Here is a 15,198-nt window from a genome sequence, read left to right as displayed (position 1 = left end):
GATGCCTCCAGACGATTAGCCGTGCCGTGACAGGGCATTTGGATCATTTTCTCAAGAGAAGACCGAAAGTAGCCATTGACAGTGGTGATGTATCACATAAAGCCAGCCATGGAAAGGAGTAAGACTGATTGGATGAAAATAGCAGGAAAGCAGAGGTTCAGAGGAACGAAAGCATCTCTATTCGCTTACCTGAAATTCTCACCAATGAATTACATAAGTATTTCTATCCTTTATTATTTATCTTTTAATTATCTAATCCAATCACATTTAACCCTACCTGACTGAGATTTGCAAGGTGACCATAGCTTGCTTCATACCAACAATCTCCGTGGGATTCGACCCTTACTCACGTAAGGTATTACTTGGACGACCCAGTGCACTTGCTGGTTAGTTGTGCGAAGTTGTGAACCATGGTATTGGCATCATGTTTTTTTGGCGCCATTACCAGAGAAAGAAAGAGCGATGAATTTTACATAATTAAAGTGTAATCACAATTTCTGCGCACCAAGTTTTTGGCGCCGTTGCCGGGGATTGTTCGAGTTTGGACAACTGACGGTTCATCTTGTTGCTCAGATTAGGTAATTTTCTTTTTGTTTTCTTTTAAAAAATTTTTCAAAAATACTTCAAAATTTTCTCACCTGTTTTTGAAAAAAAAAATTTTTTTCAAAATTTTTAAGAATGAATTCTAGTGTTTCATGAAGCATGTGAAGCCTGGCTGGCTGTAAAGTCATGTCTAAATTCTTTTGGACTGAGGCTTCCACTCATAAATATATGAAGTTGGATGAAATATCAGCTGTTGTATACATGAGAGGTATCTATGTTTGCTGAAGCTTAGCTGGCCATTGGCCATGTCTAGTGTTTTGGACCGGAGCTTTCATTGAAAGCTTGGCTGGCTAGTGAGCCATGTCTAATTCCTGGACTGGAGCTTTAGAGCATAAGATTCCTGGAATTCATATTAAAGATTTGGAAATCCTTATTTTTGTTTTTCAAATAAATTTTCGAAAAAAATACAAAAAAATTTAGAAAATCATAAAAATAAAAAATATTCTTTATGTTCTTGTTTGAGTCTTGATTCATGTTATAAGTTTGGTGTCAACTGCATATGCATCTTGCATTTTTCGAAAAAAATCATGCATTCATAGTGTTCTTCATGATCTTCAAGTTGTTCTTGGTAAGTCTTCTTGTTTGATCTTTGCATTTGCATGTTTTGTGTCTTTTCTTGTTTTTCATATGCATTCTTGAATTCTTAGTGTTTAAACATTAAAGAATTCTAAGTTTGGTGTCTTGCATGTTTTCTTTGCATTAAAAATTTTTCAAAAATATGTTCTTGGTGTTCATCTTGACATTCAAAGTGTTCTTGGTGTTCATCTTGACATTCATAGCATTTTTGCATGCATTCATTGTTTTAATCTAAAAATTTCATGCATTGCATCATTTTTCTTGTTTTTTTCTCTCATCATTAAAAATTCAAAAAAAAAAAAATTTCTTTCCCTCTTTTCTCTCATAATTTCGAAAATTAGATTTGACTTTTTAAAAAATTTTTCAAATCTAGTTGTTTTTATGAGTCAAATCAAATTTTCAATTTAAAAATCTTATCTTTTTCAAAATATTTTTCAAAAATCAAATCTTTTTCATTTTTCTTAGTTATTTTCGAAAATTCTAAAAATATTTTTTAAAAATATTTTTCTTATTTTTATACCAAATTCTCGAAAATAACAATAACAATTAATGTTTTGATTCAAAAATTTCAAGTTTGTTACTTGCTTGTTAAGAAAGATTCAAACTTTAAGTTCTAGAATCATATCTTGTGATTTCTTGTGAATCAAGTCATTAATTGTGATTTTAAAAATTCAAATCTTTTTCAAAAACTAATTGCTATCATATCTTTTCAAAAATATCTTCTTATCTTATCTTTTTTCAAAAAATTTTGATTTCAAAATATCTTCTCTAACTTCCCAACTCCTTATCTTTTCAAAATTGATTTTTGTTTCAACTAACTAACTAACTTTTTGTTTGTTTCTTACCTTTCTCAAAACCACCTAACTAACTCTCTCTCTCTATTTTCGAAAATATCTTCCCCCTTTTTCAAAAATCTCCTTTTAATTAACTAATTATTTTATTTTTATTTTGAATTTTCGAAAAAAAAAACCTACTAACATCTCTTCCTCACATCACCAAAAATCCGAACCCTTTCTCTCTCTCTGAGTTCAAATTTTCTTCTTCTTTTCTTCTACTAACAATAAGGAACCTCTTTACTGTGAAATAGAGGATTCCTCTTCTTTTCTTGTTCTCTTCTCTTTCTTATGAGTAGGAACAAGGAAAAAGGCATTCTTATTGAAGCTGATCCAGAACCTGAAAGGACTCTGAAGAGGAAACTAAGAGAAGCTAAATTACAACAATCCAGAGACAACCTTATTGAAAATTTTGAACAAGTAAAGGAGATGGCAACCGAACCCAACAACAATAATGCAAGGAGGATGCTTGGTGACTTTACTGCACCTAATTCCAATTTACATGGAAGAAGCATCTCCATTCCTGCCATTGGAGCAAACAACTTTGAGCTGAAACCTCAGCTAGTTTCTCTGATACAGTAGAACTGCAAGTTTCATGGACTTCCATCTGAAGATCCTTTTCAGTTCTTAACTGAATTCTTGCAGATCTGTGATACTGTTAAGACTAATAGAGTAGATCCTGAAGTCTACAGGCTCATGCTTTTCCCTTTTGCTGTAAGAGACAGAGCTAGAGTGTGGTTGGACTCTCAACCCAGAGATAGCCTGAACTCTTGGGATAAGCTGGTCACGGCTTTCTTAGCCAAGTTCTTTCCCCCTCAAAAGCTTAGTAAACTTAGAGTGGATGTTCAGACCTTCAGACAGAAAGAAGGTGAATCCATCTATGAAGCTTGGGAAAAATACAAACAGTTGACCAAAAAGTGTCATTCTGACAAGCTTTCAGAGTGGACCATCCTGGATATATTCTATGATGGTCTGTCTGAGTTATCAAAGATGTCATTGGATACTTCTGCAGGTGGATCCATTCACCTAAAGAAAACGTTTGCAGAAGCTCAAGAACTCATTGACATGGTGGCAAATAACCAGTTCATGTACACTTCCAAAAGGAATCCTGTGAATAATGGGAGGCCTATGAAGAAGGGAGTTCTTGAAGTTGATACTCTGAATGCCATATTGGCTCAGAACAAAATATTGACTCAGCAAGTCAATATGATTTCTCAGAGTCTAAATGGAATGCAAGCTGCATCCAACAGTACTCAAGAGGCTTCTCCTGAAGAAGAAGCTTATGATCCTGAGAACCCTGCAATAGCAGAGGTAAATTACATGGGTGAACCTTATGGAAACATCTATAACCCATCATGGAGAAATCATCTAAATTTCTCATGGAAGGATCAAAAGCCTCAACAAGGCTTTAATAATGGTGGAAGAAACAGGGTTAGCAATAGCAAGCCTTTTCCATCATCCACTCAGCAACAGACAGAGAATTCTGAGCCGAACCCATCTAGCTTAGCAAACTTAGTCTCTGATCTATCTAAGGCCACTGTGAGTTTCATGAATGAAACAAGGTCATCCATTAGAAATTTGGAAGCACAAGTGGGCCAGCTGAGTAAAAGGATCACTGAAATCCCTCCTAGCACTCTCCCAAACAATACAGAAGAAAATCCAAAAGGAGAGTGCAAGGCCATTGACATAACCAAAATGGCCGAACCCAATGAGGGAGAGGAGGACGTGAATCCCAAGGAGGAAGACCTCCTGGGACATCTAGTGATCAATAAGGAGCTTCCCTCTGAGGAACCAAAGGACTCTGAGACTCATCTAGAGACCATAGAGATCCCATTAAACCTCCTTATACCATTCATGAGCTCTGATGAGTATTCCTCTTCTGAAGAGAATGAGGATGTTACTGAAGAGCAAACAGCCAAGTTTCTTGGTGCAATCATAAAGCTGAATGCCAAATTATTTGGCATTGATACTTGTGAAGTTGAACCTCCCTTGTTCATCAATGAACTAAGTGATCTGGATCAACTGACATTGCCTCAGAAGAGACAGGATCCTGGAAAGTTCATAATACCTTGTACTATAGGCACCATGATTTTTATGGCTCTGTGTGACCTTGGTTCAGGGATAAACCTCATGCCCCTCTCTGTAATAGAGAAACTGGGAATCTATGGGGTGCAAGCTGCTAAAATCTCATTAGAGATGGCAGACAATTCAAGAAAACAGGCTTATGGACAAGTAGAGGACGTGTTAGTAAAGGTTGAAGGCCTTTACATCCCTGCTGATTTCATAGTCTTGGATACTGGAAAGGAAGAGGATGAATCCATCATCCTAGGAAGACCTTTCCTGGCCACAGCAAGAGCTGTGATTGATGTGGACAGAGGAGAATTGATCCTTCAATTAAATAAGGACAACCTTGTGTTTACAACTCAAGGATCTCTCTCTGCATCCATGGAGAGGAAGCATAAAAAGCTTCTCTCAAAACAGAGTCAACTAGAGCCCCCACAGTCAAACTCTAAGTTTGGTGTTGGGAGGCCACAACCAAACTCTAAGTTTGGTGTTGAACTCCCATATCCAAACTATAAGTTTGGTGTTGGAGAGTCTCAACAAAGCTCTGAACATCTGTGAGGCTCCAAGAGAGCCCACTGTCAAGCTATTGACATTAAAGAAGCGCTTGTTGGGAGGCAACCCAATTTCTATTTATCTAACTCTATTTTTTTTCTTAGTTATATGTCTTTGTAGGTTCATGATCATGTGGAGTCACAAAATAAATATAAAAATTGAAAACGGAATCAAAAACAGCAGAAGAAAAATCACACCCTGGAGGAAGCACCTGTCTGGCGTTCAACGCCAGAACAGAGCATGGTTCTGGCGCTGAACGCCCAAAATGGGCAGCATCCTGGCGCTGAACGCCCAGAACAAGCATGGTTCTGGCGTTCAACGCCAAAAATGGCTAGTAAATGGGCGTTGAACTCCCAAAATGGGCACCAACCTGGCGCTGAACGCCCTGAGTTGTGTGCAAGGGCATTTTGCATGCCTAAATTGGTGCAGAGATGTAAATGCTTTGACACCTCAAGATCTGTGGACCCCACAGGATCATCTCAGGATCTGTGGACCCCACAGGATCACCTCAGGATCTGTGGACCCCACAGGATCCACACCTACCTCCACTCACTTTTTCTCATCCCTCACCACTCTCTTTCACGCAATCCCATAAACACTCTTCCCCAAAAACCCTTCACCAATCACCTCAATCTCTCTTCCCCATCACCTCTTCACCACTCACATCCATCCACTCTTCCGCATAAACCTACCTCATAAACTCCGCCTACCTTCAAAATTCAAAACCAATTTCCCACCCAAACCCACCCTAAATGGCCAAAACCTCCCCCCTCCCTTCCCTATATAAAGCCCTCCATTCTTCCTCATTTTCACACAACACAACCCTCTCTTCTCTACTTGGCCGAAACACACTTCACCCCTCTTCTCCATATTTTCTTCTTCTTCTTCCTCTATTCTTTCTTTCATTGCTCGAGGGCGAGCAATATTCTAAGTTTGGTGTGGTAAAAGCATAAGCTTTTTGTTTTTCCATTACCATTGATGGCACCTAAGACTGGAGAATCCTCTAGAAAGGGGAAAGGGAAGACAAAAGCTTCCACCTCTGAGTCATGGGAGATGGAAAGGTTCATCTCCAAAGCCCATCAAGACCACTTCTATGATGTTGTGGCCAAGAAGAAGGTGATCCCCGAGGTCCCTTTCAAACTCAAAAGAAATGAGTATCCGGAGATCCGACATGAAATTCAAAGAAGAGGTTGGGAAGTTCTAACAAATCCCATCCAACAAGTCGGCATCCTAATGGTTCAAGAGTTCTATGCCAATGCATGGATCACCAAGAACCATGATCAAAGTAAGAACCCGGATCCAAAGAACTACGTTATAATGGTTCGAGGGAAATACTTAGATTTTAGTCCGGAGAATGTGGGGTTGGCGTTCAACTTGCCCATGATGCAAGGAGATGAACGCCCCTACACTAGAAGGGTCAACTTTAATCAAAGGTTGGACCAAGTCCTTATGGACATATGTGTGGAAGGAGCTCAATGGAAGATTGACTCCAAGGGCAAGCCGGTTCAACTAAGAAGATTGGACCTCAAGCCTGTGGCTAGAGGATGGTTGGAGTTCATTCAATGCTCGATCATTCCCACTAGCAACCGATCTGAAGTTACTGTGGATCGGGCCATCATGATTCATAGCATCATGATTGGAGAGGAAATAGAAGTTCATGAAGTCATCTCTAATGAACTCTACAAAATAGCCGAAAAGTCATCCCCCATGGAAAGGCTAGCTTTTCCTCATCTTATCTGCCATCTATGTTACTCAGCTAGAGCTTTCATAGAAGGAGACATTCCTATTAAGGAAGAAAAGTCCATCACTAAGAAAAAGATGGAGCAAGCAAGAGAGCCCATTCATAGAGCTCAAGAGGCGCAAGAAGCTCATCACCATGAGATCCCGGAGATGCCTCAAATGCAATTTCCTCCACAAAACTATTGGGAGCAAATCAACACTTCCTTAGGAGAATTAAGTGCCAACATGGGATAATTAAGGGTGGAACATCAAGAGCACTCCATCATGCTTCTTGAAATAAGAGAAGATCAAAAAGCAATGAGGGAGGAGCAACAAAGACAAGGAAGAGACATAGAAAAGCTCAAGGACATCATTGGTTCCTCAAGAAGGAAACGCCACCATCACTAAGGTGGATTCATTCCTTGTTCTTATTTCTTCTGTTTTTTGTTTTCTATGTTATGTGCTTATCTATGTTTGTGTCTTCATTACATGATCATTAGTAGTTAGTGACTTTGTCTTAAAATTATGAATGTCCTATGAATCCATCAACTCTCTTAAATGAAAAATGTTTTAATTCAAAAGAACAAGAAGTACATGAGTTTCGAAATTATCCTTGAACTTAGCTTAATTATATTGATGTGGTGACAATGCTTCTTGTTTTCTGAATGTATGCTTGAACAGTGCATATGTCTTTTGAAGTTGTTGTTTAAGAATGTTAAATATGTTGGCTCTTGAAAGAATGATGACTAGGAGACATGTTATTTGATAATCTGAAAAATCATAAAAATGATTCTTGAAGCAAGAAAAAGCAGCAAAGAACAAAGCTTGCAGAAAAAAATATAGGCGAAAAAAAATAGAAAGAAAAAGCAAGCAGAAAAGCCAAAAGCTCTTAAAACCAAGAGGCAAGAGCAAAAAGTCAATAACCCTTAAAATCAAAAGGCAAGGGCAAATAAAAAGGATCCCAAGGCTTTGAGCATCAGTGGATAGAAGGGCCTAAAGGAATAAAATCCTGGTCTAAGCGGCTAAACCAAGCTGTCCCTAACCATGTGCTTGTGGCGTGTAGGTGTCAAGTGAAAACTTGAGACTGAGCGGTTAAAGTCAAGGTCCAAAGCAAAAAAAAGAGTGTGCTTAAAAACCCTGGACACCTCTAATTGGGGACTTTAGCAAAGCTGAGTCACAATCTGAAAAGGTTCACCCAATTATGTGTCTGTGGCATTTATGTATCCGGTGGTAATACTGGAAAACAAAGTGCTTAGGGCCATGGCCAAGACTCATAAAATAGCTGTGTTCAAGAATCATCATACTGAACTAGGAGTATCAATAACACTATCTGAACTCTGAGTTCCTATAGATGCCAATCATTCTGAACCTCAATGGATAAAGTGAGATGCCAAAACTATTCAAGAGGCAAAGAGCTATAAGTCCCGCTCATTTGATTGGAGCTATGTTTCATTGATAGTTTGGAATTTATAGTATATTCTCTTCTTTTTATCCTAATTGATTTTCAGTTGCTTGGGGACAAGCAACAATTTAAGTTTGGTGTTGTGATGAGCGGATAATTTATACGCTTTTTGGCATTGTTTTTAGTATATTTTTAGTAGGATCTAGTTACTTTTAGGGATATTTTCATTAGTTTTTATGTTAAATTCACATTTCTGGACTTTACTATGAGTTTGTGTGTTTTTCTGTGATTTCAGGTATTTTCTGGCTGAAATTGAGGGACTTGAGCAAAAATCAGATTCAGAGGTGAAGAAGGACTGCTGATGCTATTGGATTCTGACCTCCCTGCACTCAAAGTGGATTTTCTGGAGCTACAGAACTTGAAATGGCTCGTTTCCAATTTCGTTGGAAAGTAGACATCCAGGGCTTTCCGGCAATATATAATAGTCCATACTTTGGCCAAATTTAGACGATGCAAACTGGCAATCAACGCCAGCTCTCTCCCCAATTCTGGCGTCCAGCGCCAGAAAAGGATCCAAAACCAGAGTTGAACGCCCAAACTGGCACAAATGCTGGCGTTCAACTCCAAGAAGGACCTCTACATGTGAAACACTCAAGCTCAGCCCAAGCACACACCAAGTGGGCCCCGGAAGTGGATTTATGCATCAATTACTTACTTCTGTAAACCCTAGTAGCTAGTTTATTATAAATAGGACCTTTTACTATTGTATTAGACATCTTTGGACGCCTGGTTCTTAGATCAGAGGGGCTGGCCATTCGGCCATGCCTGGACCTTTCACTTATGTATTTTTAACGGTAGAGTTTCTACACTCCATAGATTAAGGTGTGGAGCTCTGCTGTTCCTCAAAGATTAATGCAAAGTACTACTGTTTTCTATTCAATTCATCTTATTTCGCTTCCAAGATATTCATTCGCACTTCAACCTGAATGTGATGAACGTGACAATCATCATCATTCCCTATGAACGCGTGCCTGACAACCACTTCCGTTCTACATTAGATTGAATGAGTATCTCTTAGATCTCTTAATCGGAATCTTCGTGGTGTAAGCTAGAATGATGGCGGCATTCAAGAGAATCTGGAAAGTCTAAACCTTGTCTGTGGTATTCCGAGTAGGATTCAATGATTGGATGACTGTGACGAGCTTCAAACTCGCAATTGCCGGGCGTAGTGACAGACGCAAAAGGATAGTAAATCCTATTCCAGCATGATCGAGAACCGACAGATGAATAGCCGTGCCGTGACAGGGTGCATTGACCATTTTCACTGAGAGGATAGGATGAAACCATTGACAAGGGTGATGCCTCCAGACGATTAGCCGTGCCGTGACAGGGCATTTGGATCATTTTCCCGAGAGGAGACCGAAAGTAGCCATTGACAGTGGTGATGTATCACATAAAGCCAGCCATGGAAAGGAGTAAGACTGATTGGATGAAAATAGCAGGAAAGCAGAGGTTCAGAGGAACGAAAGCATCTCTATTCGCTTATCTGAAATTCTCACCAATGAATTACATAAGTATTTCTATCCTTTATTATTTATCTTTTAATTATCTAATCCAATCACATTTAACCCTACCTGACTGAGATTTGCAAGGTGACCATAGCTTGCTTCATACCAACAATCTCCGTGGGATTCGACCCTTACTCACGTAAGGTATTACTTGGACGACCCAGTGCACTTGCTGGTTAGTTGTGCGAAGTTGTGAACCATGGTATTGGCATCATGTTTTTTGGCGCCATTACCAGGAAAAGAAAGAGCGATGAATTTTACATAATTAAAGTGTAATCACAATTTCTGTGCACCAAGTTTTTGGCGCCGTTGCCGGGGATTGTTCGAGTTTGGACAACTGACGGTTTATCTTGTTGCTCAGATTAGGTAATTTTCTTTTTGTTTTCTTTTCAAAAATTTTTCAAAAATACTTCAAAATTTTCTCACCTATTTTCGAAAAAAAAAAAATTTTTCAAAATTTTTAAGAATGAATTCTAGTGTTTCATGAAGCATGTGAAGCCTGGCTGGCTGTAAAGACATGTCTAAATTCTTTTGGACTGAGGCTTCCACTCATAAGTATATGAAGTTGGATGAAATATCAGCTGTTGTATACATGAGAGGTATCTATGTTTGCTGAAGCTTAGCTGGCCATTGGCCATGTCTAGTGTTTTGGACCGGAGCTTTCATTGAAAGCTTGGCTGGCTAGTGAGCCATGTCTAATTCCTGGACTGGAGATTTAGAGCATAAGATTCCTGGAATTCATATTAAAGATTTTGAAATCCTTATTTTTGTTTTTCAAATAAATTTTCGAAAAAAATACAAAAAAATTTAGAAAATCATAAAAATCAAAAATATTCTTTGTGTTCTTGTTTGAGTCTTGAGTCATGTTATAAGTTTGGTGTCAATTGCATATGCATCTTGCATTTTTCGAAAAAAATCATGCATTCATAGTGTTCTTCATGATCTTCAAGTTGTTCTTGGTAAGTCTTCTTGTTTGATCTTTGCATTTGCATATTTTGTGTCTTTTCTTATTTTTCATATGCATTCTTGAATTCTTAGTGTTTAAACATTAAAGAACTCTAAGTTTGGTGTCTTGCATGTTTTCTTTGCATTAAAAATTTTTCAAAAATATGTTCTTGGTGTTCATCTTGACATTCAAAGTGTTCTTGGTGTTCATCTTGACATTCATAGCATTTTTGCATGCATTCATTGTTTTAATCTAAAAATTTCATGCATTGCATCATTTTTCTTGTTTTTTTCTCTCATCATTAAAAATTCAAAAATAAAAAAAAATATCTTTCCCTCTTTTCTCTCATAATTTCGAAAATTAGATTTGACTTTTTCAAAAATTTTTAAAATCTAGTTGTTTTTATGAGTCAAATCAAATTTTCAATTTAAAAATCTTATCTTTTTCAAAATCTTTTTCAAAAATCAAATCTTTTTCATTTTTCTTAGTTATTTTCGAAAATTCTAAAAATATTTTTTAAAAATCTTTTTTTTATTTTTATACCAAATTTTCGAAAATAACAATAACAATTAATGTTTTGATTCAAAAATTTCAAGTTTGTTACTTGCTTGTTAAGAAAGATTCAAACTTTAAGTTCTAGAATCATATCTTGTGATTTCTTGTGAATCAAGTCATTAATTGTGATTTTAAAAATTCAAATCTTTTTCAAAAACTAATTGCTATCATATCTTTTCAAAAATATCTTCTTATCTTATCTTTTTTCAAAAAATTTTGATTTCAAAATATCTTCTCTAACTTCCCAACTTGTTATCTTTTCAAAATTGATTTTTGTTTCAACTAACTAACTAACTTTTTGTTTGTTTCTTACCTTTTTCAAAAACACCTAACTAACTCTCTCTCTCTATTTTTGAAAATATCTTCCCCCTTTTTCAAAAATCTCCTTTAATTAACTAATTATTTTATTTTTATTTTGAATTTTCGAAAAAAAAAACCTACTAACATCTCTTCCTCACATCACCAAAAATTCGAACCCTCTCTCTCTCTCTGAGTTCAGATTTTCTTCTTCTTTTCTTCTACTAACAATAAGGAACCTCTTTACTGTAAAATAGATGATTCCTCTTCTTTTCTTGTTCTCTTCTCTTTCTTATGAGCAGGAACAAGGAAAAAGGCATTCTTGTTGAAGCTGATCCAAAACCTGAAAGGACTCTGAAGAGGAAACTAAGAGAAGCTAAATTACAACAATCCAGAGACAACCTTATTGAAAATTTCGAACAAGTAAAGGAGATGGCAGCCGAACCCAACAACAATAATGCAAGGAGGATGCTTGGTGACTTTACTGCACCTAATTCCAATTTACATGGAAGAAGCATCTCCATTCCTGCCATTAGAGCAAACAACTTTGAGCTGAAACCTCAGCTAGTTTCTCTGATGCAGCAGAACTGCAAGTTTCATGGACTTCCATCTGAAGATCCTTTTCAGTTCTTAACTGAAGTCTTGCAGATCTGTGATACTGTTAAGACTAATGGAGTAGATCCTGAAGTCTACAGGCTCATGCTTTTCCCTTTTGCTGTAAGAGACAGAGCTAGAGTGTGGTTGGACTCTCAACCCAGAGATAGCCTGAACTCTTGGGATAAGCTGGTTACGACTTTTTTAGCCAAGTTCTTTTCCCCTCAAAATCTTAGTAAACTTAGAGTGGATGTTCAGACCTTCAGACAGAAAGAAGGTGAATCCCTCTATGAAGCTTGGGAAAGATACAAACAGTTGACCAAAAAGTGTCCTTCTGACATGCTTTCAGAATGGACCATCCTGGATATATTCTATGATGGTCTGTCTGAGTTATCAAAGATGTCATTGGATACTTCTAGAGGTGGATCCATTCACCTAAAGAAAATGCCTGCAGAAGCTCAAGAACTCATTGACATGGTGGCAAATAACCAGTTCATGTACACTTCCGAAAGGAATCCTGTGAATAATGGGACGCCTATGAAGAAGGGAGTTCTTGAAGTTGATACTCTGAATGCCATATTGGCTCAGAACAAAATATTGACTCAGCAAGTCAATATGATTTCTCAGAGTCTGAATGGAATGCAAGCTGCATCCAACAGTACTCAAGAGGCTTCTCCTGAAGAAGAAGCTTATGATCCTGAGAACCCTGCAATAGCAGAGGTAAATTACATGGGTGAACCTTATGGAAACACCTATAACCCATCATGGAGAAATCATCCAAATTTCTCATGGAAGGATCAAAAGCCTCAACAAGGCTTTAATAATGGTGGAAGAAACAGGGTTAGCAATAGCAAGCCTTTTCCATCATCCACTCAGCAACAGACAGAGAATTCTGAGCAGAACCCATCTAGCTTGGCAAACTTAGTCTCTGATCTATCTAAGGCCACTGTGAGTTTCATGAATGAAACAAGGTCGTCCATTAGAAATTTGGAAGCACAATTGGGCCAGCTGAGTAAAAGGATCACTGAAATCCCTCCTAGCACTCTCCCAAGCAATACAGAAGAAAATCCAAAAGGAGAGTGCAAGGCCATTGACATAACCAAAATGGCCGAACCCAATGAGGGAGAGGAGGACGTGAATCCTAAGGAGGAAGACCTCCTGGGACATCCAGTGATCAATAAGGAGCTTCCCTCTGAGGAACCAAAGGACTCTGAGGCTCATCTAGAGACCATAGAGATCCCATTAAACCTCCTTATGCCATTCATGAGCTCTGATGAGCATTCCTCTTCTGAAGAGAATGAGGATGTTACTGAAGAGCAAACAGCCAAGTTTCTTGGTGCAATCATGAAGCTGAATGCCAAATTATTTGGCATTGATACTTGGGAAGTTGAACCTCCCTTGGTCATCAATGAACTAAGTGATCTGGATCAACTGACATTGCCTCAGAAGAGACAGGATCCTGGAAAGTTCATAATACCTTGTACTATAGGCACCATGATTTTTAAGGCTCTGTGTGACCTTGGTTCAGGGATAAACCTCATGCCCCTCTCTGTAATAGAGAAACTGGGAATCTATGGAGTGCAAGCTGCTAAAATCTCATTAGAGATGGCAGACAATAAAAGAATATAGGCTTATGGACAAGTAGAGGACGTGTTAGTAAAGGTTGAAGGCCTTTACATCCCTGCTAATTTCATAGTCTTGGATACTGGAAAGGAAGAGGATGAATCCATCATCCTTGGAAGACCTTTCCTGGCCACAGCAAGAGCTGTGATTGATGTGGACAGAGGAGAATTGATCCTTCAATTAAATAAGGACAACCTTGTGTTTACAACTCAAGGATCTCTCTCTGCATCCATGGAGAGGAAGCATAAAAAGCTTCTCTCAAAACAGAGTCAACTAGAGCCCCCACAGTCAAACTCTAAGTTTAGTGTTGGGAGGCCACAACCAAACTCTAAGTTTGGTGTTGAACTCCCATATCCAAACTATAAGTTTGGTGTTAGAGAGTCTCAACAAAGCTCTGAACATCTGTGAGGCTCCATGAGAGCCCACTGTCAAGCTATTGACATTAAAGAAGCGCTTGTTGGGAGGCAACCCAATTTCTATTTATCTAACTCTATTTTTTTTCTTAGTTATATGTCTTTGTAGGTTCATGATCATGTAGAGTCACAAAATAAATATAAAAATTGAAAACGGAATCAAAAACAGCAGAAGAAAAATCACACCCTGGAGGAAGCACCTGTCTGGCGTTCAACGCCAGAACAGAGCATGGTTCTGGCGCTGAACGCCCAAAATGGGCAGCATCCTGGCGCTGAACGCCCAGAACAAGCATGGTTCTGGCGTTCAACGCTAGAAATGGCTAGTAAATGGGCGTTGAACGCCCAAAATGGGCACCAACCTGGCGCTGAATGCCCAGAGTTGTGTGCAAGGGCATTTTGCATGCCTAAATTGGTGCAGGGATGTAAATGCTTTGACACCTCAAGATCTGTGGACCCCACAGGATCACCTTCGGATCTGTGGACCCCACAGGATCCACACCTACCTCCACTCACTTCTTCTCATCCCTCACCACTCTCTTTCACACAATCGCATAAACACTCTTCCCCAAAAACCCTTCATCAATCACCTCAATCTCTCTTCCCCATCACCTCTTCACCACTCACATCCATCCACTCTTCCCCATAAACCTACCTCATAAACTCCGCCTACCTTCAAAATTCAAAACCAATTTCCCACCCAAACCCACCCTAAATGGCCGAAACCTCCCCTCCTCCCTTCCCTATATAAAGCCCTCCATTCTTCCTTATTTTCACACAACACAACCCTCTCTTCTTTACTTGGCCGAAACACACTTCACCCCTCTTCTCCATATTTTCTTCTTCTTCTTCCTCTATTCTTTCTTTCATTGCTCGAGGGCGAGCAATATTCTAAGTTTGGTGTGGTAAAAGCATAAGCTTTTTGTTTTTCCATTACCATTGATGGCACCTAAGACCGGAGAATCCTCTAGAAAGGGGAAAGGGAAGACAAAAGCTTCCACCTCTGAGTCATGGGAGATGGAAAGGTTCATCTCCAAAGCCCATCAAGACCACTTCTATGATGTTGTGGCCAAGAAGAAGGTGATCCCCGAGGTCCCTTTCAAACTCAAAAGAAATGAGTATCCGGAGATCCGACATGAAATTCAAAGAAGAGGTTGGGAAGTTCTAACAAATCCCATCCAACAAGTCGGCATCCTAATGGTTCAAGAGTTCTATGCCAATGCATGGATCACCAAGAACCATGATCAAAGTAAGAACCCGGATCCAAAGAACTACGTTACAATGGTTCGGGGGAAATACTTAGATTTTAGTCCGGAGAATGTGAGGTTGGCGTTCAACTTGCCCATGATGCAAGGAGATGAACGCCCCTACACTAGAAGGGTCAACTTTAATCAAAGGTTGGACCAAGTCCTTATGGACATATGTGTGGAAGGAGCTCAATGGAAGATTGACTCCA

At 38.8% G+C, this 15,198-nt stretch overlaps 1 non-coding gene across 1 annotated transcript; it reads right to left on the bottom strand.

The window, feature by feature from the left end:
- Positions 1-11,946: 11,946 nt before the first annotated feature.
- Positions 11,947-12,054, bottom strand: LOC112731515 (small nucleolar RNA R71). Its single transcript, XR_003167289.1, has one exon. It is a non-coding gene; the product is annotated as a small nucleolar RNA R71 (small nucleolar RNA).
- Between the last annotated feature and the right edge of the window lie 3,144 nt (positions 12,055-15,198).

The sequence above is a fragment of the Arachis hypogaea genome, chromosome 12 (genome assembly GCF_003086295.3).
Source record: "Arachis hypogaea cultivar Tifrunner chromosome 12, arahy.Tifrunner.gnm2.J5K5, whole genome shotgun sequence".
NCBI lineage: Eukaryota > Viridiplantae > Streptophyta > Magnoliopsida > Fabales > Fabaceae > Arachis > Arachis hypogaea.
The sequence above is the reverse complement of the archived record's forward strand: the minus strand, read 5'-3'. Positions and strand labels throughout refer to the sequence as shown.